At 41.3% G+C, this 25,655-nt stretch overlaps 1 protein-coding gene across 8 annotated transcripts in view; it reads right to left on the reverse strand.

The window, feature by feature from the left end:
- The window catches only part of FAT3 (FAT atypical cadherin 3), a 412,789-nt gene that overhangs the window by 331,380 nt on the left and 55,754 nt on the right, over positions 1-25,655 (reverse strand). For 2 of the 8 annotated variants that reach the window (XM_027897772.1, XM_027897768.1), the window contains exon 1: positions 13,418-13,805. The exons of the other annotated variants lie outside the window; for them this stretch is intronic. The gene's annotated coding sequence lies outside the window, so the exon portion shown is untranslated. Of the gene's footprint in view, positions 1-13,417; positions 13,806-25,655 lie in introns of those variants that run through there. 8 annotated transcript variants of the gene reach the window in all.

Raw genomic sequence — 25,655 nt, forward strand, 5'->3', positions numbered from 1 at the left:
CACCAACGTGAATGTGATGTCTCTGCAGCCAAAAAAGCATCTTCCACATTTCCCACACAAGGCTCAGTTCCCATCCTGCACTCTCTTCCACGGCTATTTTCCTGCAAACTCACTCCCGCTAGTCCCAGCCTCTGCCAGTTGCTGCCTCCAGTCTGCTCTGTGTTTGGGATACTGCACATACTCCTTCTGACAGCTTGCATAGACTTGTATAAACTATTTGGATATAGTTTATAGTAAGAAAGAAGTCTATGAGATTTACAACTACTGTTTCCAGGGCCATAATAGGTATGTAGGTATAAGGACTGCAGTAAGCTGTTACTCTCACAGGAAAAAAATACTATATATCTCCCTCAGAACTCAGTGTGTGTAGGTAGGGCAGCTCAAATGGTCCAGACCTTTATATATGGGCAAATGGAGGGTGACTGAAAAAAGGGACACATACGAAAAGCTTCTTTGCAGCTGACAGCTCCATGCAAAACACGCAACATAAAATGAAGATTAGGGGGAAAGACTATCAGGTTGGACTAGATCATATTTAAAGGTCCCTTCCAATCCAAACCATAATTCTATGACTATGAGATTCCAAATCAAAATAATGACAGTCCAGTAAAGACTTTACAAAGGGACTGTGGGATAAAGCATTTTACTGCATGCCAACAAAGCCATATGGATGCATACAGATGCCATTAAGAAAAAAAAAAAAAAAACCAGAGCCCACAATTAAACAGAACAATCATTTGAGAAATACCTAAATCTTATTATTCTAGAGGAGAAGAAAAGAAGGATAAAATCTTTCTTGAGGCTAGGAACTGTATTACTGGTTTTGCAAAGCTATTTTTCTTCAAGAGAGCTGTGACATACAGCAATAGACAGCGATCATGATGGAAGTGCAAGGAGCAAATATTTTGATTGAGATTCTCAACAAGCTTGAGATTTGAGAACAAAACCTAGATTTAGCAGTGAACATTTTTCTTTCAACAGGGCAGGAATCTGCAGGGTGCTGGCACTTGCTGTTGTGTTGCAGGCGTAACATGGAGCTGCTTCTGGAGCAACACACTGGAGCTGTCTACAGCCAATCACAGACATCTACATGGGCCTGACTTCTAGGCACTGCAGAGAAAACACCTTTCTGAAAGCCAGCTCCCCAAAAACTGCCTCCCAATGGCTCTCTGATGAAGAAGTTTCTGAGAACTTGGACAAACTGTAAGCCCATAAGTGTTCATGAAAAAAAACAAGTAACAAAAACCCAAAAGGATCACTGATAAACAGTGGCTGCTTTCCAAATTTTCCTGCAAAAAAGTCAGACAGGTTGCCATTTGTTCAAACAGGCAGTGTTTAGAGAAAGGGCTATTGCCATTACTTTTTAAAATTACAGTCAGCTTGGGCCATAGTAGTTGGTTAACCTGACTAAGTAAGAAGCAATGCACAGCTACATCAGTTCAAATAAATCTCATGTTCTCTGAGATAAGTGGAATACACACTGCAGACATCCTGTGGGAAATATAAAAGTAGATGGAGTCAGCTTTAAACTAGCAGTTCTGACAGAAACCCAGAAATTTCCTTTTCAGTCCATCTGTTAAGGCCCAATCACTGCAAGGAGGAAAGCTCTCCAACAAAGCTGGCCTTGGACCGCTATCCACATTAGAAATACCCTAATCCATACAAGGTGCTAAATCCAATTATTTTGAAGAGTACGTAACAACATGCTATTTTCAGTGCACACAAGAGAGTGCCTGTGGCACTCAGAGAGACAGATCTGCCTTGGCTGCATGGAAGAACCTCTGGTACCATGTCTGGTGCCACCTCCACCACTCACCCGCACCCCAGCAAGCAGCTGCCAAGGGAAAAGCACAGCACTGGAAATCTTCTGCATGCTGAAACTCCTACCACATTCAAACATGCTACCCATACCAAAACCACAATTCTTCCCCCCTCCAACGTTTGGCTCATGCACAGATATTTGAGATGATAACCACTTTTTAGCTACCCGCACATTAACTCAAACCACCACAGCTTCAGCTGTCCAACTCGGCCAGTTCAGTCACTGCAGCTGGGAGTCCCTCAAAGCCTGTTGTGTGTTTAGAAAGGTTCAACTTTGCAGGCACAGCCCAATTAAAAGCTCTGCAGAGCAGAGATCACTATTTAAAGCTGAACTGTTCACTTTTGTTTATTTATAGCAAACCATTAATTGCTAATCACATATTTGTTTGCTGGAAAACCAATGCTCCAAAATAAACACCAAGTTTAAAGACCGTTCCCAGAACACTGAATGGTATCAGGAACAGTGCTAAAAATGTAAATCAGAAACATCAAAACACATCAGGACTTCAACTGGAGGAACAAACAACCCATTATTTCTGTGCCAGAAATGAGGTTACCCATAAGCCGCCGGTTACTCACACAGTTATCTACAGTCCAGCAGTTATTTTATGTCCTAAAGAATAACAGACACTATGGCAGAGTATCTGTTGAAAATATCTTCATGGCAATCAGCACATGCTAGATTAAATGAGGTATCTCCTTATACAGAGTTTTGATATTCACCTTGGAAAAGTGCCTTTAAAATATTTGGCATTAGAGGCAGAACCTCAGAAAGAGTGTACATTCATGTATGAGCCAGTTTCATATGTCAAAATCATACAAAATTTAAAAAAAAAAAAAAGAAAAAAAGAAAAAAGCTGGATTTTCTTTCAGGTTTCTTTGCTAACGAGCTCCATGTTTCCCTCAGGAGAAGTATGTACCTCAAATATCTACAGAAGCCCTGCATGGAAAACCAGAGGAAACAGCCTTACAGAGCTACAGTCCATCCTTTCTCCATGAAAGGCGCTTGAAATAAGCACAGCATCCCAGGCTTCATGTAAAAGCCTCACCACCAGCCACACTGGGAAGCAGGAACAACTCCAGGGCAGACTGCTATCCACTTCCTGAAATCCTTATGGGTACTGGACTTCTCTAAAGCACCCATGCCCACTGGCTGTCAGACAGGTTTCCACAGCAATGTGCCTCCACCTTTCCTGACAGTGCTGCCTTGAAGGCTCCTGATTTTCGTGCACACTTGAAGGTCACGTAAGTGCACACACTTAGCCCATGTCCAGATTTGGAAACAGGCACAGCATCCCAAGCCCCTTGCTCCAGGTTACATAGGAAATGCCCCACACACACTCCAGCTGACTGCTCTCACTGCCTTGTTATGCTGCCCTTGGGATCTACACAATCTAAGGCGGGAATATTTCCCTACAAAGCAATACTCACCAGCATTATTGGCCTAAATTTTTAGAGAAGAGAGTCATACAATCCTGTTTCTAAACATCACTGTAGTGGCTACCATTTAAAATGCATCATTTATTCACAGATCAGGAGTTTGGGTTCTTCAAAATTATTACTAGATTTTAGAAAGTTAATTGGATACTAATCATGCAATGGAGAGCAGTAAGGCAGGGGTAGTAATAATAATAATAACAGAAAGGCAACCCCAACAACTGTGTTATTACTCCATTATGTTGTTGACAGTGGCAGCCACTAGAAAGAACAGCCGCATCTCAATGCCTCACCCTTCTCCATCTCCTGAAGACAGGATCATCTGCAGCAAAAGGTCAAGCTGCAAAAGCCTGCACTCTCAAGCCCTGGGCAGAAAGCACCATAGGCACACCAAACACTTGTTTGAATAAATCACTGAAACATGCAAGGCAGGGTCAGGCCCAGGCCCTCTGACCACGCATTCATCACGTCTCCCTCCTTAACATCAGTTTGCTGTCAGCCTCCTTGGTCTGGACTTCTCCCCACCTGCTGGGAGCCCACACTGTGGTGGTGCCACACCAACTCTCTACAGGCCCAGTGGGTAAATCTTCCCAATGGAGCCATCCTGTCCCTTATACACTTTGACAAGCAGAGAAGCTGCTGGTAAGGTGGCCACCTCACATCACGTGATGCTGAACATCCAACCTAGCACTTGCCAATAAATGGAACATATCACTTGTCCCCAAAACACAGAAAGTCACTGGCTCTACACCTTCTGTTTGTACACCAGGAGGGGAAGCAGCAATGCTGGCAACCCCATACCACCTCACCAGATCTCTCAAACCCAAGTGTGGCTGTGCCAACATGCTCCATCGCTTCTGCCGTGTGCTAAACGTGGTGTGATGACATGCAGCTCCCAGGAGCTGCCCAAGGCAAAGGCACATGGATGTTCCCCCTTAGAGCATCACGCAGAAGCAAACTAGTGCCACATGCTCCTAGCCACACACTCACCATTTTCTTACCCTTTTCCTTCTGACAAGAGAAAGGGAAAGTTGCTCAGCTAAAATGAAAAGGACTCCAGCCTAAATAACAGCTCCTAGCTCATGCCTAGTGAGGCTCGTTGCTGCTGAATTTGACCTCAGCTGAAAATGAAGTTTCACATAGCAAGGTACTATTTGCATATAGCTCTTCCTCACGGTCCACCATGCACTCACTGATTGAAAGTCAGCTGCCATTTCAACCTAACCCCTGCAAATCTTTGGAAAGGTAAACAAACAAACAAAAAACTTTCAGGAAGCATCATGCCAAAGATAGAAATCATCAGGAATAACTTTTCCTGTTTCCTATGTACTTTTAAGGTGAAAATATACAGGGGAAAAAAAAAAGAGTAAGAGTTACAAAACAGCAATGCATCAGCTTACTACAGCGTATGCAACAATATTACAAATCCACAGAGAAGGGGGGAAAAAGAAGCATGCCTCACTTGTGAAACTATTATGGATAAGGACAAAATGTCTGTGTATATAATACAGTTCTATACCACTTTGACAAGAAAAGACTGCCAATAGTTTTTGGCATATGAAAGCCACCGTGAGGACTGCAATAAAACTGAGTATATTGTAAAAGAGCCATCTCACATGCATCCCTAGATTTTATCTTCAAATGCTACTGTATTAAATTCTGTATTCTGTGGCTTTAGGAAAAATGCTTTTATTTTATTAAATTAACTATACAATATATTGTTTCTCTGAAGTAAAAGCATGAATAGGAATACAAAGTAGTTGTTTCAGCACTAAAAATCTAACAACATTTTGAATCTAGAAACAGCTTGCAGTAAGTGAGCACACTTCTAGTGTGAGTGGGGGTGCGCACACACACGTACAGCCCATTTCATCATGCTCAGCTGCCCTCATACATCATGTAACTACACAGCCTGTGACAGTTACAGACATTTCAGAGTTTAAATCCTTGTTGCTGTGTTTCTAGGGGATATCCCAAGGTCCAGTGAGGTCTGAAAGAACACAAAAGCATTAATTTTTTTTTTGACATGCAAAAATATTGCTCCCAGACAGACATTCCTCAACTGCATATAAAAGCATCCTCTGCAAAGAGAGGAACAAGCAGATTTGCTGAAAGCCATGGAGGTAACACACACAGAGCTTCACGCTCACACGCAGGATCAGCGAAAGACCACAGCACACAGTGCATCACCATGTGAGCCTGGGCACCACAGCCTGATGCTCCTACCAGCTTCTTTCCAAGAGTTACAGACACTCAGCACAACTAAACCAAAATATATTCAGGCATAACCCTTTCATACCATAGCTTGGTGATCACTTTACGGCACAATAAGCCACCGTGGCCACCAAAGCAGCTGTCCCAGGCTCAACCCTCCCCTTTCTTCCTGTCTTTCTTTATTGGCTTTTTTTGGTTTTTCTTTATTCTTTTTCTTTTTTTTTTTTTTTTTTTTTTTTTTTTTTTTTTTTTTTTTTTTTTATTTTTTTTTTTGTTGATTTTGTTCTCAGTGTGGATTGAGCTGCCCTATTGCAAATATGCCTGTGAACAAAAGGGAGGGAGAGAGATGGGAACGGGTGCCTGGGGCAGGCAGGAGGGATCCTTTCCATGTCCATGGCAGCTCAAACTGTTTGTTAAACAACAGCCGGAGTTGAGGCAACCAAGATGGTGTGTAAAGAGCAGAAAGTACCTTAGAGAAACATACTGAACACTATCAAAATACCCAAGTCTTAAATAGGCACATGAAGTATTTAAATGCTTTCACACCCATAACAAATTTTGTTTACTGCCCAGCATTCAAACAGCTTTTTCTTTACTATTGTAAGATTGTTCCCAAACAGTGTGAATTTGATGTTACAATGAATAGTAGCACTTCAACTCCTATTTATAACCCATTCAGTGACATAATTCCCGAAATAGCACGCAGGATTTCCACACTTTAAGAAATAAAACCTGTTCTTGGCTCAAAAGAAGTCGTGCAAATTAGCTGACAAGAATCAATTCCTTTTGTTCTTCCTCTCTGATATAGAATATTAAAGGAAAAAGAGAGTAATATGAAAAACTTTTATCAAAACCATTAGAAGCATTGTTAACGTCCCTCTCGTAATTATATGCAAAATGTTCAGTATCCAAGGAAACAGCGTAGTAATGAAGTTGGAGACTACTGTATAAACGCACCTTCTAAATCACCACCGAGAATGTCTATTCCAGAGGGACTGGCTAGTTTATTAGTGTGTGACACCCTGATCGCTTAGACATGCTACAGCTTAAAAACAAAAAGCTAACAAGCTACTTTCACATAAAGGGCCCTTTTGTTTGCTGTGTATGAACAGCCCCTTCTCAGCATCTAGTTACAGAGTTCCTCTGCAGAGTTGGAGATTTCTCTAAGCCCGCATTCACCTTCATGGGAGTTGTTCAGTAACGGTGGGCACTAATTAAACTGCATAACCAGTCACAAATGAAGCAGAGATGCTGCCTTTTGCTCCAGCTTCTCAGGAAACTTAAATGTGCAATAAGAGAAATACTGAAACTGTGCTCTTCTCCAGAGCCTGTCGGTCTGAAATCCATTTCATTGGCACTAAAAGCACTAATGCATACTGACTCATGCCCACATTATTAAAATTAATTAAAAAATGAATACTTGTGCTTCAATATCAACATCTCACACTCAGGGATCTTTCCTAGGAAGACAAGTAGTTCTACAGCAAGGAAGCCAATGGAAAATTAACTCCTGCTTTTTGGTGTTAGCACTTAAATCATTGTGCCAAAGCCCTGGGTTTTAGGCTCAATTTCAGCAAGCATTCAATTATTCTCCTGATTTCTGTGGCAGCTAGTTCCCTCCAACTGAATATAAAGCAGTTCTAGCAGGTTCAACCACTCTGTCATGCTGAGGATGAACTTTGGTATTCCACCCTTCCAGTACGTGTGACAATTTACAGGAGCACATACCTCAACATCCCTGCTTCTTCAGATGCCCCTGTAATCTTTCTCTGTGACCCTTACATTCTCTTTGGCTCATTCTTTCCCATGACTGTAACACTCTTTATATAAGTAGATAGCCTGAGCTACACACAGTATTTCCAGTGTGGTCTCAGGCAAAGATAGCCAGGTACTAGAATAACCTGACTGCCAGCTCCTGCCTGATGACACATACAGTCATAGAACTCTGTCTCTATCTTGAATGCTTTCAGGTATGCTGATTTGGTAAAAAAGGCTCCATCATCTTCACGTTACCTCCTCTTTTGTGCCTTGTCTCTTCATTTTTCACAAACTTTACTCCTCTCCTGCTGTAGCCATTATTGTTTCTGTAAGATCTAAAGGCAACTTGTCCGCCCTCCTCTTTTCACCCACAGTGCTTTGGGGGGTCTTGTATCATTGAAAGAACATTCACATTTTCAGTAAATCCTATCACTTTTCTTACACCTCCCCTCTTCCAGACTGTGTGGGGATGATTCTTATTTTTCAACACCACAAACAGCTTTATCTCCTGGAACACCTCACTGCTTTGTCTGCTGCTTTCTCTTAACCGCCAAAGCTCACTTTCACACAACACAATAACTGATCCTGCCCAATTAACCTTTTTAACTTTCTTCTATGCCTAAAATGTTTTCTTAGAAGGCCATAGAAATTAGGGTCATAGCTTCCTCTCACTACTCCTTTTCTCTCTCTCTTTTCAGTATGTTCCCAGCTGTACAGCATGCCTTAATGGGAATATCTGCAATGTATTGGTATACCTGCAAATCTGGTTTATAGCACCATAATTATATGATGGTTCCATAGATCTCTCTTTAGATTGCTTTTTCCAAACACCCTCTATAGTTTCATAAATGAGGTACCAGACTGGATAAAACCTTTATTTTCTAAAGGCATTGTCTTGTACTCCTGCACTTGAAGCAATTGTGCGCTCAAAGCAGTTAAGCGAGTGAACTTTCTCATTCCCATTCCATTTTACTCTATGGCCAGCTCATCATTCACTTCATTAGCACTGTTTTTTAATTTTGCCTATGATCAACAGCCATGACAGCAGTAATCTTAAGAGTATCATTCTGCTCCCAAAAGCCGTAACAGAGATTACTACAAACACTACACCAATGAAATCAGAACTCAGCAGTGGTCAAAACCTGTCAGCATTGTAAGAGCTGATGCACCTTTGTCAGGCACTTTCTGCTTAATGCAAAGTGATACTAAAAAAGTTATAATTCCAACTAAGGCAGGTTAATTCACAAAAGTCCAGTCTTGAAGGGCAAGGGGACATTTCAGTAACTTCCCAAGATGATGCTGCTTATGCAAACTCATAAGGAAAAGCTGAGGGGGTTTTGAACTAATTCAATTTCTAATCACCTGGCGCTGGATGCAAACTGCAAATATTAACTCACTTCATAAAATTCCCTACCAAAAGAGCAGCTCTTCCAGTCAAGTCACTAGCAGCCTCATTTTCAGGGGTACATGGCATCTATAGCTCAATCCAACAGGAATGTCACTGTTCACTGCCATGGGAAACTTGAGCTCTTCACCTCTTTCTGTTTTAGCTTACTTATTGTGGTTCATGCTTATCTGCCTGCCATGAATGTCATGAGGTTCAATTAGTTGTGGTCTGTAAAACACACCGAGATCCCCCAGAAAAGCTGTATATGCAATCACAGTAGGATCCCTCCAAGATAATTTTATTGGAATCCCCAGAGGATTCAGCCCAAGCAGCCAAAGGACAACTCCAAAGACAAGGTACTCAAAGCACTAAACTGCCTGCAATCCCAATCTGTAGCTCGAAGATCCAAAGTTTCAGGGGCAGCATTATGGTACAACATATAGTGAAACTGATGTGGGAGTTAAATGCAGTTTTACAGAAAAGTGCTAGCGAAAACATTATCCTCAGCACCTTCAGAATAAATAAAGCAAGTAGAAGAAAAACCCCATCTTAAAATGGAAATATTAGGGGGGGGAAATGGAAATCAACAATACTAACAAAAATGCATCATGTATTTTTTTAAAATATCCCAAACAGCTTAAAGTTGCCCAGACTCTTGTATTCCTTAAATGTTCAGGACACAGATTTATTTATTTATGGCTCAGAAAAGAATTCCCAGCTTGGAGCCTTTCCAGAGAACAACCCTCCCCAGTTCTGCATGGCCACCTCGGCCAACTTGCCCTGCCATTTCTTATTCTGATGCTAATGCAGTTCAAACAACCCAACCCTGCATTTTTTATCTAAGCAATAAGCCCATTTTTAGGTCACTTAGTTGTGCCAGTTTAAATCACAACATTCCCATAGTGAAAAATCAGATCATTTTTTATTTCTCGGAACAGAGAAGGCAGAAGAAAAAAACCCTCATTATAAAAACACTTTTTTGTTTGTGGTGCTTAATTTAAGCCCCACTGAATCTGCGTGAATTTAAACAGCAGCTGAACCACAAGAAACAACAAATTTTAAACAAGATTGGCACAGTTACCTTCATGACATGGTACCCTGAAAATACCTGATCGTGCACATGCCTATCATATCATATACTTATATATATTATTAGGTCTTATCCAAAGTCTGCTGGAATAAAGGCCAAGATCTACTGATCTCCAAGGGTTTCAGATCTCTTTCTTTTGTAAAATAAGCCTGGATTCTGCTACTCCAGCTTTCACAAGCATCTGCATGGGAATATTCACAGGGCTTCTCACAAGAGGGAAAAACCGTGAAGCTGAAGCCATCCATGAAAGGTACTGGATTTATTCCAGATGTGGAACTGTTTTTAATTAATTTGGAAGTATTTGAAGTATTCACTCATTAAATATGCTTTGCATTTCACACGTTCGAGTAAAAGAGCAAGAAAGTCCAAAATTAAAGCCAAAATCATAATGTCTTATTAAAAAGACTCTCACACTTTCAGCAAGACTAGGCTCATATGAAGACAAAAGTTACAGCACTGCCATGACACACTACAGCAATATGCAAAGCACACAGTTCCTGCACTGCCCATCCACCCCTAAGCAACCTCACTTTGACCTGGAGGACTCACTGCTTGGGAGCTCTTCTATTTCCACTCAGCCTTGCACCTCTCCGCACAGGTCATTTCCCAGTGTGCTCACTCATATCACATGGAGCAATGTTTTAAGATACCTATCTCCTACAGAAGAATGAAAATCTTATGGTAAATCTATGTGCCAAATCATCACTACTGCTAAAAATAACCAAATCATGGAATATTCTAAGTTGGAAGGGACTCACAAGGATTACTGAGTCCAGCTCTTGGTCCTGCACAGGACAGCCCCAAAAGTCACACCGTGTGCCTGAGAGAGTTGTCCAAACATTTCTTGTCAAGTTGTGACCACTTCCCTGGGGAGCCTGTTCCAGTGCCCCAACACCTTCTGCGTAAAGTACCTTTTCCTAACATCCAACCTACACTTCCCCTGACACAACTTCAGGTCATTCCCTCGGGTCCTGTCACTGGTCACCACAGAGGAGAGAGTGGTGCCTGCCCCTCTGCTTCTCCTCATGAGGAAGCTGTAGACTCTACGGGCTCTCCCCTCAGTCTCCTCTTCTCCAGGCTGAAGCCAGGTGAGAGGAAGGTTGTGCACAGTGATGCTTGGGCAGGTCCACATGCAGAAAACCACAGACCAGCCCAGCACAGATGAAGCATGGGCCACGTTTCTCCTGCATCCAAACTTGACTCAGGACACGATTCACCCCAGAAGCTGGATGTTCCTTGAGAAGACCACCTGTATCAGCCCATGCTATGCCCCACGCGAGCACCGCTGGATGTTCCCAGCATCCTGAGGATCTAGATTAGGTTGGCTATATCCACTGCTCAGTGCAAAACCATGTGTAGACAACCCCGGACCGGGTACTGCCTCCGTGGAGTCCGAGGCTGGGATAACGCAGCTCTCGCCTCCCCTCTAGTGGCTCACCCACCGCCGCCGCTCCCGTGTCCTGATGTCTTTGCCAGCGGCCAAGGGCTGGATGGAGCGTGTCCCCTGGCAAAGCCATCCCAACCTGAGCTGCTCTTTCTCCGAGACCGGGCTCAGTGCCACGGCCAGGCAGGGATACTGCTGCACAGGGAAAACGCGTGAGGCAGAACTGAGCGCATCTGGGCAGAAGCACAGCTTTTCTGCTTCCCTGGAAGTTCAAGACTCCTAGTTTTCAGATGAGGTGAGCAAAACTGCCATATAGTACAGAGAACCGCAGCTAAGTTCAGAACACAGTTGTATTTTTAGTTATTTCTCAGTGGTCCAAAAGAATCAGATAGCTGGTGGCTACAAAACAGTCAAACTTTTTTCTGCCCAAAGTTTTATATTAGACAACAACAATTTTATCTCCAAGGCTCAAAATATACCCTAGTGATCACCAGACAGGTCAGTTTCTCAGGGAACTCAATTTTACCAAGTGCTACCAAACTGTGTCTGATGCTCTTCTGTTCACAACAAGCATACAAACATATAAAACCCCCAAAACTTCACATTTCTTCACAAGTCATGTTTTTTTTTTTTTTTTTTCCCCCGAAAAAAACCCAAGCAGGAACATTCCAGTTTCCTTCCTTTGGTTGCCAGTGCTAAAATATGCTAACAGCATTAAGGCAAAGGACGACTTGAAGAGCTCACAATCTGTATTCAGCATAATTAGCAGATGCCAATTTAACTTATTACTGCTTCTTCCTTTCTATATTATAAAAAGGAAATGAAAACCTGTTATCTAAATGACTGTTTTCTCAGTGCTAATAGAAAGCAACAATCATGGGAAAATAGAATCAAAGAATGTGGGTTAGGAAAAATCTGATTTTGAAATGACATTATAAGCAGCTACAGTAAAGAAAGAAATTAATGCCTGCAGGCAGGACTTTTCTCTCTTTCTTCGCAATTAGTATTTTTAGACTGTTTTAAAAGTAATTACATATTTGGTGGTATACCTGGTTATTCAGAAAAGCAATGCAACATTCCAGGTAAAGCAATACCATTAAATGAGGTTGCTGAACTGCCTCAGCTACTGATCATTGCAAACCATGAGAAATAAGCACCCTTAAGATGCATTTTCTTTTCAGAAAACTAACAGCTAAGAAGTAAGAACACAAATACCTGCAAAAGAAAGCAAAGCAAGCCCTAAAAAACAGCTTTGTCCAAAATACTAAGTAACGGACTGTGTCACAGCTAAAAGTCACAGAGAGCACCTCTCCTGCCTGTAAAACAGAAACACATTAACACATTTCATAAAACAATGCCCTCTTGAACTAAGAGGCTGTTGAAAGATGTATCCAGCACACGCACAAAAAAAGCAGAGTGCATCAAGGTTGTGGATTAAACAGGTTTCTAACACATAAATAATGTAATGATCCAGTCCAGGCATCATTTGCTGCTACATCTGCTTGGTGAAGATGCCTTCCTGCTTACAATTCTGCATATTAAAATGGAGTGCAAAAAATATTTTAATAAACTATCTTCTGACTCTCAGGCTAAGCTGAAAAGCCTTGTAAGGCTATGCTTCTCCACAGCTTTAATCGATTTCAGCTATAACTTCATTTGCTATGCCTAACAGACAGTGTAAACTTCACTCTTCCCAAGAATTAAGACGAAAATAACATTTCATACCCCCCCATAAGCAGTGTATGGAAAGCACAAAACAGAACCGCTGCACACATACCCCCCAATTAAATTGGTCTCTGTGGAAACTAATAACTTTCCACAGTATGCACTGTAATCCAAGTAATAATTTTAAACAGGCATAAGCTGCAGTGTGCTGAACTAAGGCATTCTTACCTTGTGAAGAGTGCTTGAAGACATTTAGTCACAGTAAAAGAGAAGAATGTGCATGTTGCCAAGTATTTCCTATGTAAAGGGGATATGCTTTACCCCACATTTGCGCACGCACACCCAAACTGGGTGCGTGTGCTTCCTAGGTAGAGAAAGAGCACCAGAAAAGACAGGCAGCACCGATATTGCCCCAGCTTTATGTCTCAATCAGTAGCGAGTTAAGCTGGAGGAACCATTTGAGATGAAAAGGGAAACAATTCCAAGAAACAAGATCTTTTTCTCCTCTGGATGCAAAGAGCTTTGCTTGGGTGACCTATACCACCTTAACAAAAAAATCTTCACAACCCACCTCCCTCCTGAGCCAGTGAGTTGCACATGTCAAATGACAATGCACAAACAATGCACAAAGACTTTAAAAAAATATTAAAGAATCCCTTACCTTTTAGTCAGAATAAGTGACAGATAACAGTGATGAGAAACTCAGTTGGCACAGTTGCTGTACGTATTTCTCAGCGGACTTCTTTTTAGTGGTCCCAAAAGCACTGAACATAAAAAACCTCCAGCCTGCCTGCTTCATTCTTCAGCAACAGAGATACATGCTGTCACGGTAACGCAAAAAGAAAAGCAAAAAGAACTATAGATCTTAGTTTTTAATGCCTTTGTGCTTATAGGGAAGAAAAAGAGGGAGTGGGGAAAAGAAGGAACAGAGCAAACACTTTTTGTAAGAGAAATGTGGTCTTGGCTGTAGAAGTAACCACAACAGAGAAGCATTCAGTTTGAATTTCCCTGTTTGCAAGCTCCTTGGGAAAAATAAGAAAAAAATTTCAATCTTTAGGGAAAAAGAATCAAATGCATGGATGGGGGAAGGGAGAGGAGGAGGGTACTGCTCCTATGTGACATACATATGGAATGAGCATTAGAACAATGCTGACAGGACAGCTAAGCAACTGCACTCTGGGGCAGCAGTTTTCAAAGCAGAGCTTTTGCAGCTTTGCAGAAAGGAGAGGAAAACAATTCAAATAATAAAAAAAAGCCCTCCGCAAAGGGGGAAAAAAAAGAAAAAAGAAGGAAAAAGAAAAGAAAGGAGCTCTTAATTCAAGAAGAACGGCAGACTTTAAAAAAGAAAAAAAAAATAAAAAAGAGTTGGCTAATTTCTGAAAGGGGCGGGGGGGGGAGGCGGGTGGGAACCGCCGTGACTGCTTCCCAGCGATGCAAGCAGAAGCCTTGATGTCTAGTGCACTTACATTTTATGCGGCGCACAGTGGGTCCCCTCCTCCCTGCCTGCCTCTCTCCTTCCCTCCCTCCCTCCTTCCCTCCGCCCTCCCTGCCTAGGAAGCTGTCTCTCCCAGGGGACAGGAATTCCAGTGGACCCAATTAACACTATACTTTGCCGGCTCCTTGGCATGATCGATATTAAATAAGAGGAGTTTTAGCAGCACTGAAAAATAAAGCAGCCATGTAATGTGTGGTTGATGGAGACTGCATTTTTTCCCCCCTACTTCCCCTACTCCCCCAATCTCGAAATGATCCAACGCAGCAGAAAAAAACCCCCACAATTTCAAAAGCATGTGCCAGTACCAGTGATACGAGCCGCATCAGATATTTGTTAGAAACTTAACGGAAGCCCTCGATTGCTCATTTCACTAGCTTCGGCAGTACTTTATTAAAGTAGATTTACAAATCAATGGAAGGAATCCAAATGTTCACAAACAGGCTCTTTCATCAGGTCCGCTGCCTGACCGTAAAGGAAGTTTGCTGAAGGGGTCTGGTGGCTGTTTCGCCAGCACACTTGTTTTCAATGGGCTCCCAACAACATGACTTGTTTGGTTTGGTTAAAGAAAGGCAGTAAGAGGTTCATTGCTTTAAGGGAATGCAGCCTAATGTGTTTACTGCCTCATTCCTGAAGCACGTGTTACAAGGCATCCTACAAATTGCAAATTATTTTAATTTGAAGGGGGAAGTGGTTGGGAGGCAGTAACCTTCTTTGGTCCTGTTTTCCCTGATCTATCAATCACAGATTGCTATGTAAAAACAGTCTAGTACAGGCTCTCTCTATAGAGGAAAAGCAATTACTAGCATTAACTCTTGCCATTGCAAATTAATACAATACAGTCCACAGCTGATAGAGTCTGCCTGCAAGCCATTAATCTAAGAAGAAATAGGTGGTTTGCTTAAAACCAACTGGTCTGAAATTCTCCCTTTCCACATTTCCCTCTGTATTTGTAAAAGTCAGCGGACAGAAAAGAAAGCCCTATTTATTTGCTGTGGCCAGTACAACTCCAAGCTAACAATATCCATCAGTGAAACTGCCTACAAATACCGGATTTCACCACCAGTAGCTGCTTTCCTTTTTTTTGTTTCTGGGGTGGCCATAATCTTCAAATTAAACCCAATAAACAGCACTGAGTAATATCCTTCACTGAACAGCTGGGTTGACCACTGACTTGAATCCGTCTTGTTAAATTAATATTAGATTGCATTTACATACAAATAAGATCAATTAAAAATACTCATAAAACCATGCAACCAAAGGCAGTGAAGAGTTAAATTAATTAACTCAAAAAGCCTCCAAATAAATGATGTTAAGGTTAGGATTCTTCCTCTAGCTGGCAGAGGGAAAAAAAAAACAGCAGCAGGCCAAATTCCTATTAGTGACTACAAGCAGTAGATCCAAATATCACACTGTTTGTCACAAATTCTGTATGAAGCCTAGTAACACCCTTCACAGTTAGATAAGCATGGGGTATGCAGAAAGCCCAAGCAATGGTCGACAGATATCACAACTAAACATTAAAACCCCAACAGATATCACAAACTAAAGGTATATTTACATGGGAAGATCCAAAAGAGTGTACCTATATTGCTTATGCACACGAAGTCACATTTCTTGAGCTATAGTAATTTCAGGGTCATGTACTTGCACCTGTACTCAGGAGGAAGACGCTGCACTTTCCATGATACTTGACAAATATCATCTAGATGGCATGGTTTTTTCATGCAAAAAGAGTCATGGAAGAAGTACCCCAACTAACATGGCACAAAGCAGGCAATGCTGGGTGACAATCTGAATGAGAGGAAAATTAGAAAGCCTTCACTGGAAATCACAGAAAATTACGTATATTGTCATGCTTCACAGTTGTTACTGATCCAGCACCACAGCACGGCAAACATACTGGATTTGAAATGAGATGCGGAGATTGCTGATAATACCAACCTAATGGTCCAGAGTTGGTAAAATTACATTCCATTTTCAGTCTCCTACTCTAAATTAGGGGGCAATGCTAACTGGCTAAAGTGTCCCCAAAAGTGGCCCCAACCTTGTCCAGAACTCCTCTCTTGGCAAGGGGATCAAAGCACTTGGCAAGTGTTTTGGGATCTCATCAGAGTGAATGAACACATACATACACCACTTGCCCTGGAAATCAAATTGTTTACATAGAAAACCACTACAGTAAAAACATAATCCACTGAACCTATCCTGGCTGTGGAGGCCCAGTGGGTAGCTACATTTTGGGAAAGGTTGAGGTTTACAGCCGCAGAGGGGAACATAAATGCTCTTGGAATCCATAAATGATCCATCAGTTGATCTGTCATCTCAACACTCCTAGGCACTAGGCAAGTCTTTATTATCCCCATTTTGGAGATGATGATTTGAACACTGAAAGCCTAAACTGCCTCCCCAAGGAGAAGCAAGAAGTGTTGGAGAATAGCAGGAAACTGATTCCGGGTTTTTCAAGTCCCTTACTTGCAAAGACTGTTTGAAACACGATCAAATGAATTTGATGCATTTTTAAAGTCAAGCTTTGTTCCTTAACAAAATATCAGCACCATTCTAGTCTACTCTTAAGTATGAATCAAAGAACCATTCATGGTATTTAAAAATCATCTATTCTGCTTAAGAAATCTGCAAGAGTATAGACTAATATACTATACACAAACAAAAATTTACATCATTTTACTAAGAAATAATTTGAAGATCATTTGACAATTAGGATTGAACATTGAATGGCAGAACATTTCAAGCCAGTGGGGAATTCCATAGAAGGACGCCTCTTAAGTGTGAAGAAAAAGGGACAGAAAACATTTCTTGAAATAAGCAAGTGTGCCAGTATCAAACCAAGTTATTGGTTAATATCTACTTAAAATAGAAAATCTTGAATACCACAGTGAAATTCCCAGTCCCTAACTGCAAAGAGAACAACCCCTGCTGTTGCTGGAGGCAGGGAAAGAGGGATGTGCTGCTGCCCTGATCTGGGCGAGAGGCTCCTGCAAAGAGTCTCCCATGCACTGACGCCCTGGTGAGCTGCCAGTGCTGCCTGGAGCCTGTGCTCTCCCATGAAACCCTCTGCACACCCTACCTGACAGAAATGGTTCCTGGAGATCACCATGACCCAACACACAGGCCCACCACTTCTGGCACCATCAGAGCTGGTGTCCTGATGATTCCAAAAATATAATACACAGAATAGGACATATTTAGCTTAAAAAAATTTGCAGGAAGAAGCATTGTTCTCAGAATTTGCTTTATTCTCATGAAAGGCAACTCTACAGAAGCTGTAAGGAGTACCTAACAGAAGTCTAAGCTGGGAAGATGTATCTGAGATAAAGAGTTTCTACCAGAAGAGAAAGAAGTCAGTATTTACTATTTGAGGAAAGGAACTAATAATTGCTAATGGGGCAGTAACATATGACCCAGAAGAAAAGGTATAAAATTCTTTCCTTTCTCCTTCAGAAACTATATTGGGAAGTGCCAGCATTTACAACACACTTTGGAGAATTCTAATCTATCTGGGTGCTCCCCAAGAACCTATGACTGAAACTGCAAACATGGGAGATTAGCTATGTAAAGATACATGGTGTAACAGAATTTGTAAAAGCTAATCCACTTTATTACAGACATCATCAGCTCTGTTCCTTATATAAACCTCCCAATTCAACTGTTCTCAAAGACTACAGCCTTTGGCACTATTTAAAGTTGCTTACACTTTCTTTCTAATATACTCTTTTTGATTATTAAAAGGCAAATAAATTGGTAGGTTTTTCTCTCTTCCTTCATACTCATTTTCATACAGTACAATAAGTTGTAGAAATTAAAAAGAAAAAGACATTTAACTAAATATACTTTGGCTTCAAAACATCAATACTTAGAAACAAGGGTGAACACACAGCAATGTGGTCTTTGCTCAAGAATGTGAAAAAATGCCTGCAGATATTTTAAATATTTACCAAATGAAGGGGATGTATATCAGGTTGCAGAGCTCTGGATTACACATACTTTCAAGAGATGATGATTCATGTTAATGTACATCAGTAGGGTTGGAGGTTTGCTTTGTTCTTTTTAATTTCTAATTACATTTTACTAGAAGAATAAACAGAAAGAACACATAAAGCCAGAAACTAAAGCTAAACTAAAGTAAAGGAAAAACAACCTTTTAAGGCACTTAACATCAGAGAAGGTTAGTCAGCCACTTACAATTTACAGCCACGCAGTAAACCAATGGTGAGGTTCAGCTGACTAATGCTCTGCACCATTATGTAGCAAGTACCAAAGATAAAAGGCCAATTTCCTATTCGAAAATTGGGTTTCAGCAATGTGCAGCCACCATTCTGCGGGGCCGGGTGATTACCTCCCCAGTGGTACCCATCACAGAGAAATGGAGCTGCAGCACCCACTGCATCCCCTTCCACGTCTGAGCTCTTCAGATGGTGCCCATACCCCCCAGCTAAGCATGGGGGGTTCACTGTACTCTATGCCAAATCAACCATGCTTTGGTGAACTGGAATTTGGAAAGTCTCATTTAAATCCTCATGATGCCAACAAACTCTAAAGGCACTTCATGTCAAATGACCAAACAATCTTATTGGATCTAATTTTCACATTTTTAGGTCTTTATTCAGTGGGTGCAAAAACAGACCCTCCTGAGAAAGGTCAAAAAGATATAACAAAAATTTAGAAAGCAATAGCTGTTTCCTGCCATTCCCACCAGAGATGCTCTTGCTCTTAACTTGCAAGTTCAGCATGCTCTACCCAAAAGCTGAGTGCAGGACAGATAAGCAAACCTGAACTAATTTTAAACTAGACTGAACAGCATTGGTGTTCACACCAGTGAAGCTACAACTACCAGCACAGGCCACATAAATCTAATCAGAATACAGGAGGCAGGCTCTGACCACTGACCATATCACGATAAAGCATCTATTACCGTGGCTTCATGGCAGCCACAACAGCCCAGGCAAGCTTGGTTAAAGCTAGCTGAGACACTTTTCAAGCTTCTGACTGCAGCATTAGAAATATCTGTAATTTACTGGGGAGGAAGGAGCTCTTTCTAGAATGAACTGAAATAAAAATAACATAAAAGTTGGAAGAAATTCATACTACTCAAATGTAAGTGCTTTGTTGTGGTTTCCAAGGCAGCTGTAGGTAGTGCAGTGCAGTTTCCAGGGCATCTGCCTGGCCCTGTTGAGTACACGGTCAGCCTGGGATGATGCTGCTGCCAGCTTGCCACAACTTGTCCTACCACCTGTTTAGGGCTGCATGATGTATGTCTCATTCCCTACCCCTGATCCTGCTCACATTGAGCATGAACACAGGACCACTCTTCTTAAGCAGTTTTTCTATACAACACCTCCAATCACTTCTCCCAGTGGAGACTGAGTTACCATGTTTTGGTTCCTCCTGTACAGCAAAGAAACCTTCCCCCATTGCTCTGGCTTGACAGCTCAGGGATGGAGCTGGCTCAAAGGCAGAGAGAGACTTGTATCATAACATAGCCAAAAGAGCCCATGGTGTTGGTCAGAACATACCAGCAAAGGCCTACTGAAGAAGCAAGAACATAGGCTCAAATAGTAGGGAGGGAAAATAAGTACGCATAAAAGCATTACAAGTACCTAGGTAAATTGCTATGTGGTGGTCTGTGATTTCAGAGAGAGACCCAGATTGTATGATGGTATGTCTCCATCACTAATTTTGGTTACTGATACATCAGGCTTTTCTACAGGATATTGGCATACAACATGGAATGTATCGTGTCACTTTGCTTGAATATATACCTCCAACACGTGCTAATAACAGTTCAAATGAAAAGCCCTGCCACATCACATTATCTATTACCTTTGAAGACAGAACGTAACTGCTAAGCATCGTTCTTCAGAAGTAGAGAGTGTGGGAAAAGAGATGGATAAATTTGGCAAGAGACTGCAAATTTAGGATTTCTCTCACGTTCACTGCAAGGTTACCTACTTTACTCCTTCTTCAGTTTTATTTTAGCAGCAACTTTTCTGAGACCTTTTGCAAGCCAGCTCAAGCCAACACAAACTGTGGTGACATATCTCACCACCACAACCCAGTTACTATGGTCAAGAAGTCAAACCCCTCATCCAAGTATTTTCAGAATATGCATTGCATCAGAGTAGTCAAATACACTCCGTTTCATGTGGACGCCTCCTCTGAGAGTCCCTTTCTGGTAAGATTCTGGGAAGATACAACTTGGAGGGGATCTTCAGGTACACCTGGAGGGAGCTATTACTGAGCTCACCTTCCCATTTGAGAGGCATCCCTAAAGGTCAAGTTGTAATGGCCAGTCTCTTCGCGAACGAAGAACCGGGGAAGGTCTTTCCACCTTCCAGCCTGCGCATTGGATTTTTTAGGTGAGACACAAGTATGTTAGTCCTAGACTAAATAGACAGAATCACAGAATATTCTGAGTTGAAAGGGATCATCAAGTCCAGCTCTTAAGTGAATGGCCCATATGGGGATCAAACCCACAACCTTTGTGTTATTAGCACCATGCTCTAACCATCGGAGCCAATCTCAAAATGACAATTTTCTCCTCTGAAGCCTTGTTTTCCACTGGTTTGTTTTTTTCTCACCAAAGCTCTTCCCTACTGCCTTTCCTGCAAATCTTTCATATTCCATTGTTTGCCTATACAGGTTCCAATTATCACTTAGAGAGGAAGAAAGAAAAATAAACAGAGAAACCACTCTGAAAGACCATCTATTTCCAACAGGTTTCCAGCAAGGGCAGACTAATGTGCCTGTTATTAGGAGAGGGTGGATTAGTGTAATTGCCTTACAGTTTTGACAGTTTCTGTCATCCTCAGAACAGATGTTCTCTGAGTTCTGCCTTATTTCCTAAATGCTATCAAGCGACAATTTCCATCCATTTTTGTGGAGGACTCCTGATGCAAAGTGCACGGGTCTTTAAAGTGACTTGTGCTCAGGACTACTTCTTCAAAGGACGCAAGGCTGGTTGCCATGGCTGCTGAAGGTTAAAACTCAAAGGGCTCCTGTCTTTATCAAACTCAAGTGCCAGCTGAGGGAATGAATCCTGAAGATTAGGATGCTCCACAAAAGCAGCTTCAGGGCTAGAGGTTTTGGCAAAGGGAGCTTGAAGTAAGCAGATGAAAAAATGCAGCACCTTGTTAGAAAAAGGCAACTTGGATGGTCTAATCTTGGTGGATTGGTAGAAAAAAGGAACATACAAATAAAGGGGAAAATAACAGAGAATCAGGTCTCCCCTTTCAAATTATTTTCAATGTAGATGACTTCAAGTCTGGAACAGTAATAGATATGTATCAGATTTCTGGTAATTCTGAGACTAAACAGCATTCATCAGCATGGGCTTCAAATCCCAAAGGCAGGGTGGATGGTAACTCAGCAGGTACAGCCTCTCAAGGCAACACTTAGTCAACAAGGTTGGTATGTGAAGGTTTGTGAAGGAAGGTATGTGAAGGACTTCAATACTATTGCTTTACTATCTCCAACAAATATGAAAAAACAAAGCCCAGAAGAATCCATTGTCCTTAGTTTCCAGATTATTAATATATTAAGAAGAAATGAAAATTTATAGCTTCATCCATTTTCCTAGCATGTCTTCAACTCCCTAAACCAACACAAGGAGGAAGGGAAAGGAGCAGGGGTGAATAAATTTATGCTGCCCTTCTTGCATCTTGGGGAAGATGGTTACCGTTTTCCTAAGTCATTCTGAACCCATTCTTCCTCAGCAAGGTCAAGGAAAGGTCAAGAGCAGTGCTGGACACCCATTACAGGACAGACTCAATGGACAAATCAAGAAGCAGCCCTATCTCCACCACATGTGTCATGATCTAAGTGTGCTGGGGCTCAATGACCTCTATTCCAAAACTCAGGCTAGGGTCTTCAGCTTATACACTGTTCTTACAGTCCAAACCTGCACTTTACTGCTCCTTAAATTGTTCCTGAAATTTTGCATAGAATAAAAACGTCAGAGCAAAGGACATCCATGTCACTTGCACTGAGCCACCTCCCATCCCACCTGAAGGCAGTAAACCTAGTAAAAACATGACAAAAATGAGAAGAAATGCAGACCACAATATCCAGCACTACACAAAAACAAGGGCAGAAAAAGACAGCGTAATGGGATAAAACACAGCAACATATCCTGTGAGGTTCAAGTTGTGGCAAACGATGGAGACAGGAGGTCAGGGTTCACCATACAGAAAGCAAAGACTTCAGTTTAATTGTTACTAAACTATGTGGTACATGAATAATTGGGTTTATGGATGTTCCTGGCAGAGACAGAGGGAAACCCACCCTCTCAGGGCAGCTAAGTGCTTGACTTCTGTGTATTTTTATGTGTTTGTCAAACACTTAGACACCAGAGGCACTTAGAATCCTTTAAATAAATAAAATGCATTGCGTTATGTCAGTTCAAAAAAGCACTGTATCGATGCATGTTAACTACTTTCAATGGAAATTATAACAGGATACAAGCGTAAGTGCAGCCAAAAGAAAAGCTTAATAAAATAGGCTAGTAAGGAGAGAGGGGAGGAAACTGAAGGCTGGCAGAGTTGCAGCCTAAAAGAAATCAGAACAGTAGATCTGAGAATAGCATAGATCATAAGATAGGAGAGAAAGCACCTCCTGTTTTACTATAACTGGGCTAGCTTACATTTCATTACAGGGAATCCAGGATAGGCAATTGTGTAATCAAGAGCCAGACGGCTTTACTCATTTATAATTAATTCAAAGTACTTTGAAAGTGAGCTTAGAAAATAGCTAAGTGCTTCCCTTCAAGGAAACCTCTTGTAATGCTTCTGCAGGGCACAGCAAGCAAAGCAGAAGTTGTTCAGCTGAAGACAAAAGGTTTTCTCCTAACATAAATGAATAAAGTGTTACCACAGGCAATGAAGCAGAGAACATGGCCCATCTTGAACAAAGGCTTTCATCCAAGAACTGTATTTTTACAGCAAGAAACACCATTCTGGATTGTTTTACACCATTTTAAGGGTTGAGAGAAGTCTCAGTACATTATGGACTGAGATGCAGACTATTCAGTCTTCTATTTATTGTACACAGACAACTGCTCTCTTAGGGGAAAGCATGATTTCTGGCTCCAAAACCACAACCAGCATTTCCATCAACCCATGGCACTTGCCAGAAGAGTGGGTATTAAAACCTATCAGAGTTGCACTGCCACCTGTATACTCCCACCTTCCCCAGCCAGCACACTGTGAACTGCATCGACAGCAGAGCCCTGCACACTGGTACTGCTTGTTTGTTCAGATCCTCAGGTATTCATTAGCTGCCCTGTGCCCACACAAATAATTCAGAAACTTAAATGCCACCTTCCGTTTTGTGTAGTTACTAATTTATCCACACTTAGCTTCTCATCTGTAATTCACGTTGACGTTAATGGCGAGATAAATACGTGTGTAACAGAATAGAGGCAATCCAAAAGAAATGAGAAAAAAAGTGGTCACCAGAAACCAATTATACATTCAAAACTGTATTGTGGAAACCATCAGATTTCTGAAATCAAATGAGGAGGAAAACGTATCAAAACCACACTTGGTCTGGGGAAGGAAGTGGGTGCAGGGATGAAGTTGCTAGCACATACAATCAGTCTCAGCCTCATGAAAAGAATACAAATATTTAGACATGAACAGACCTCTTAAAATACAGTTGCAGAGTCTGCTGGCACATAGACAAACATATAATAAGCCCATCAATGTGGAGACACAAATCAGGTAAATCAGACATGAAATTGGCAGGCAACATGTGCATTTTGTAAAGGCAAAAATGTGTTCACCACCAAATAAAAAAAAATTATTTTTCCCAAGCAATCTGAAGCTGCACTGTAAAAGAAATAGACATTAAATATTTAAGGCTGTTCACCTAAATTCTATCACTTTGAGCACGTGGTGGTGGCTTTTTCCTCCATCACCATTCTTCCTGCTCCAACAAAAAAATGAAGGCTTTAAAGAGAAATACTTGAACGGTTTTGCTATTTTGAAAGCTGAACATCTTCTCAGATGGCCTTGAAAGAGTTAGCTGCTCCAGAGCTCAGATATTCTCTTTCCTATATCTCACAATAAATACTGGAAGACTAATGTGCAATGAATTTCCAATTACTGATCTGCACCAGCTGGACTGTCAATCAACCTCCCTATACAGTGCATGTCTTCACCTCCTCATGTTCTCCTTGTACGTAGAGGCTCCTTATCCCCTCAAAAGCATACACAAAAGCATGTAATTCCCACATTCCTATCAAATGGAGTAGGTTAAGTGTTGCTTTGGACTCTCCTTGCTCCTCCAGTCTTAGACAGGTATTATTTCTCAACATGTCATCCAGGAAAACAATTGCAGTCATGACTTTGAGACATCAAAGAATATTTCAAAAACAGAGTGACATTTCCTACAAAGTTTTTTCCATTAGCAGTCACTGACAGGGAATGCAGGGTATGAGAGAAATCTGGGAGGGATGCCCTAGGATCAGGACACAAAATTTTCATACACCAGTATACAAGATCCGGATAGACTGCATTATTGAAGTCTTTAATTATGACTTTGCCACTAAAAAGTACAAAGTTGTCATACAATTAGATATGGTAACTTTAGGATCTCCAAAAAGCAAGCCAGATTCACTTAAAAGGTATTATCTCCCAATAAATACTAAATTCCTTCATGGATGTCTTATAGTTTTAGATCAGTATACAGGAAAAGTGTATCACCAGGTGTCATCAAACAACCAATTTTAATGGATTATCATTTATTTCTTTAATACTTTTAGTCATTCTTAGCACTACCACACATTCTTTATGTCTCAACCACATGACTTAGGGAAATGCTGAATCAATAAACCTTTGCAGAGCATCACTAAGCAATATAACCAGTGATTAAATCTTGTTTTCAATGTAGAATTCAGCCTGAAGAAATATAATTAAAAAAAAAGAAACTAACCACAAAGCTCAGAAAAAATATTTTCCTCTGCTGTTTTCTAAAATTTCACTAAGCTATATATCCCTGAAATCAAAAAAAACCTCCCCCCCGCCAAAAAGAAACCAAAACACAAAATCAAAACACCACAGACATGGCATCATTCTTCAGACTTTGCCTGTTACAACATGATATTACCCCAGGCTGTTGTTTTTGCACCTGCATTTCACTTCCTAACCTGGGTTACACAGAACATGATTCCTGAAAGGTTAATTAGCAGCTATGTAAACAGCAAACCCTTGCTATGTCTCAGAGCGTGTGCGTTTTACTGCAAAGGTTGAACATCCTGCGAAGACCAGGACTTTGAGGTACGGCACGAAGCCAGATCCTCTAGCAGGAACAGTAAGTTTTTTGTGCCCGTAGAGGCCTTACCAGAGCATTCTGGAAATTTTCATCCAGGCTCTGCTGCCTAAAAATAGAG

This window comes from Empidonax traillii, unplaced genomic scaffold (genome assembly GCF_003031625.1).
Source record: "Empidonax traillii isolate 1590-97213 ecotype Southwest subspecies unplaced genomic scaffold, ASM303162v1 scaffold560:size1140492, whole genome shotgun sequence".
In the NCBI taxonomy this organism is placed as follows: Eukaryota; Metazoa; Chordata; class Aves; order Passeriformes; family Tyrannidae; genus Empidonax; species Empidonax traillii.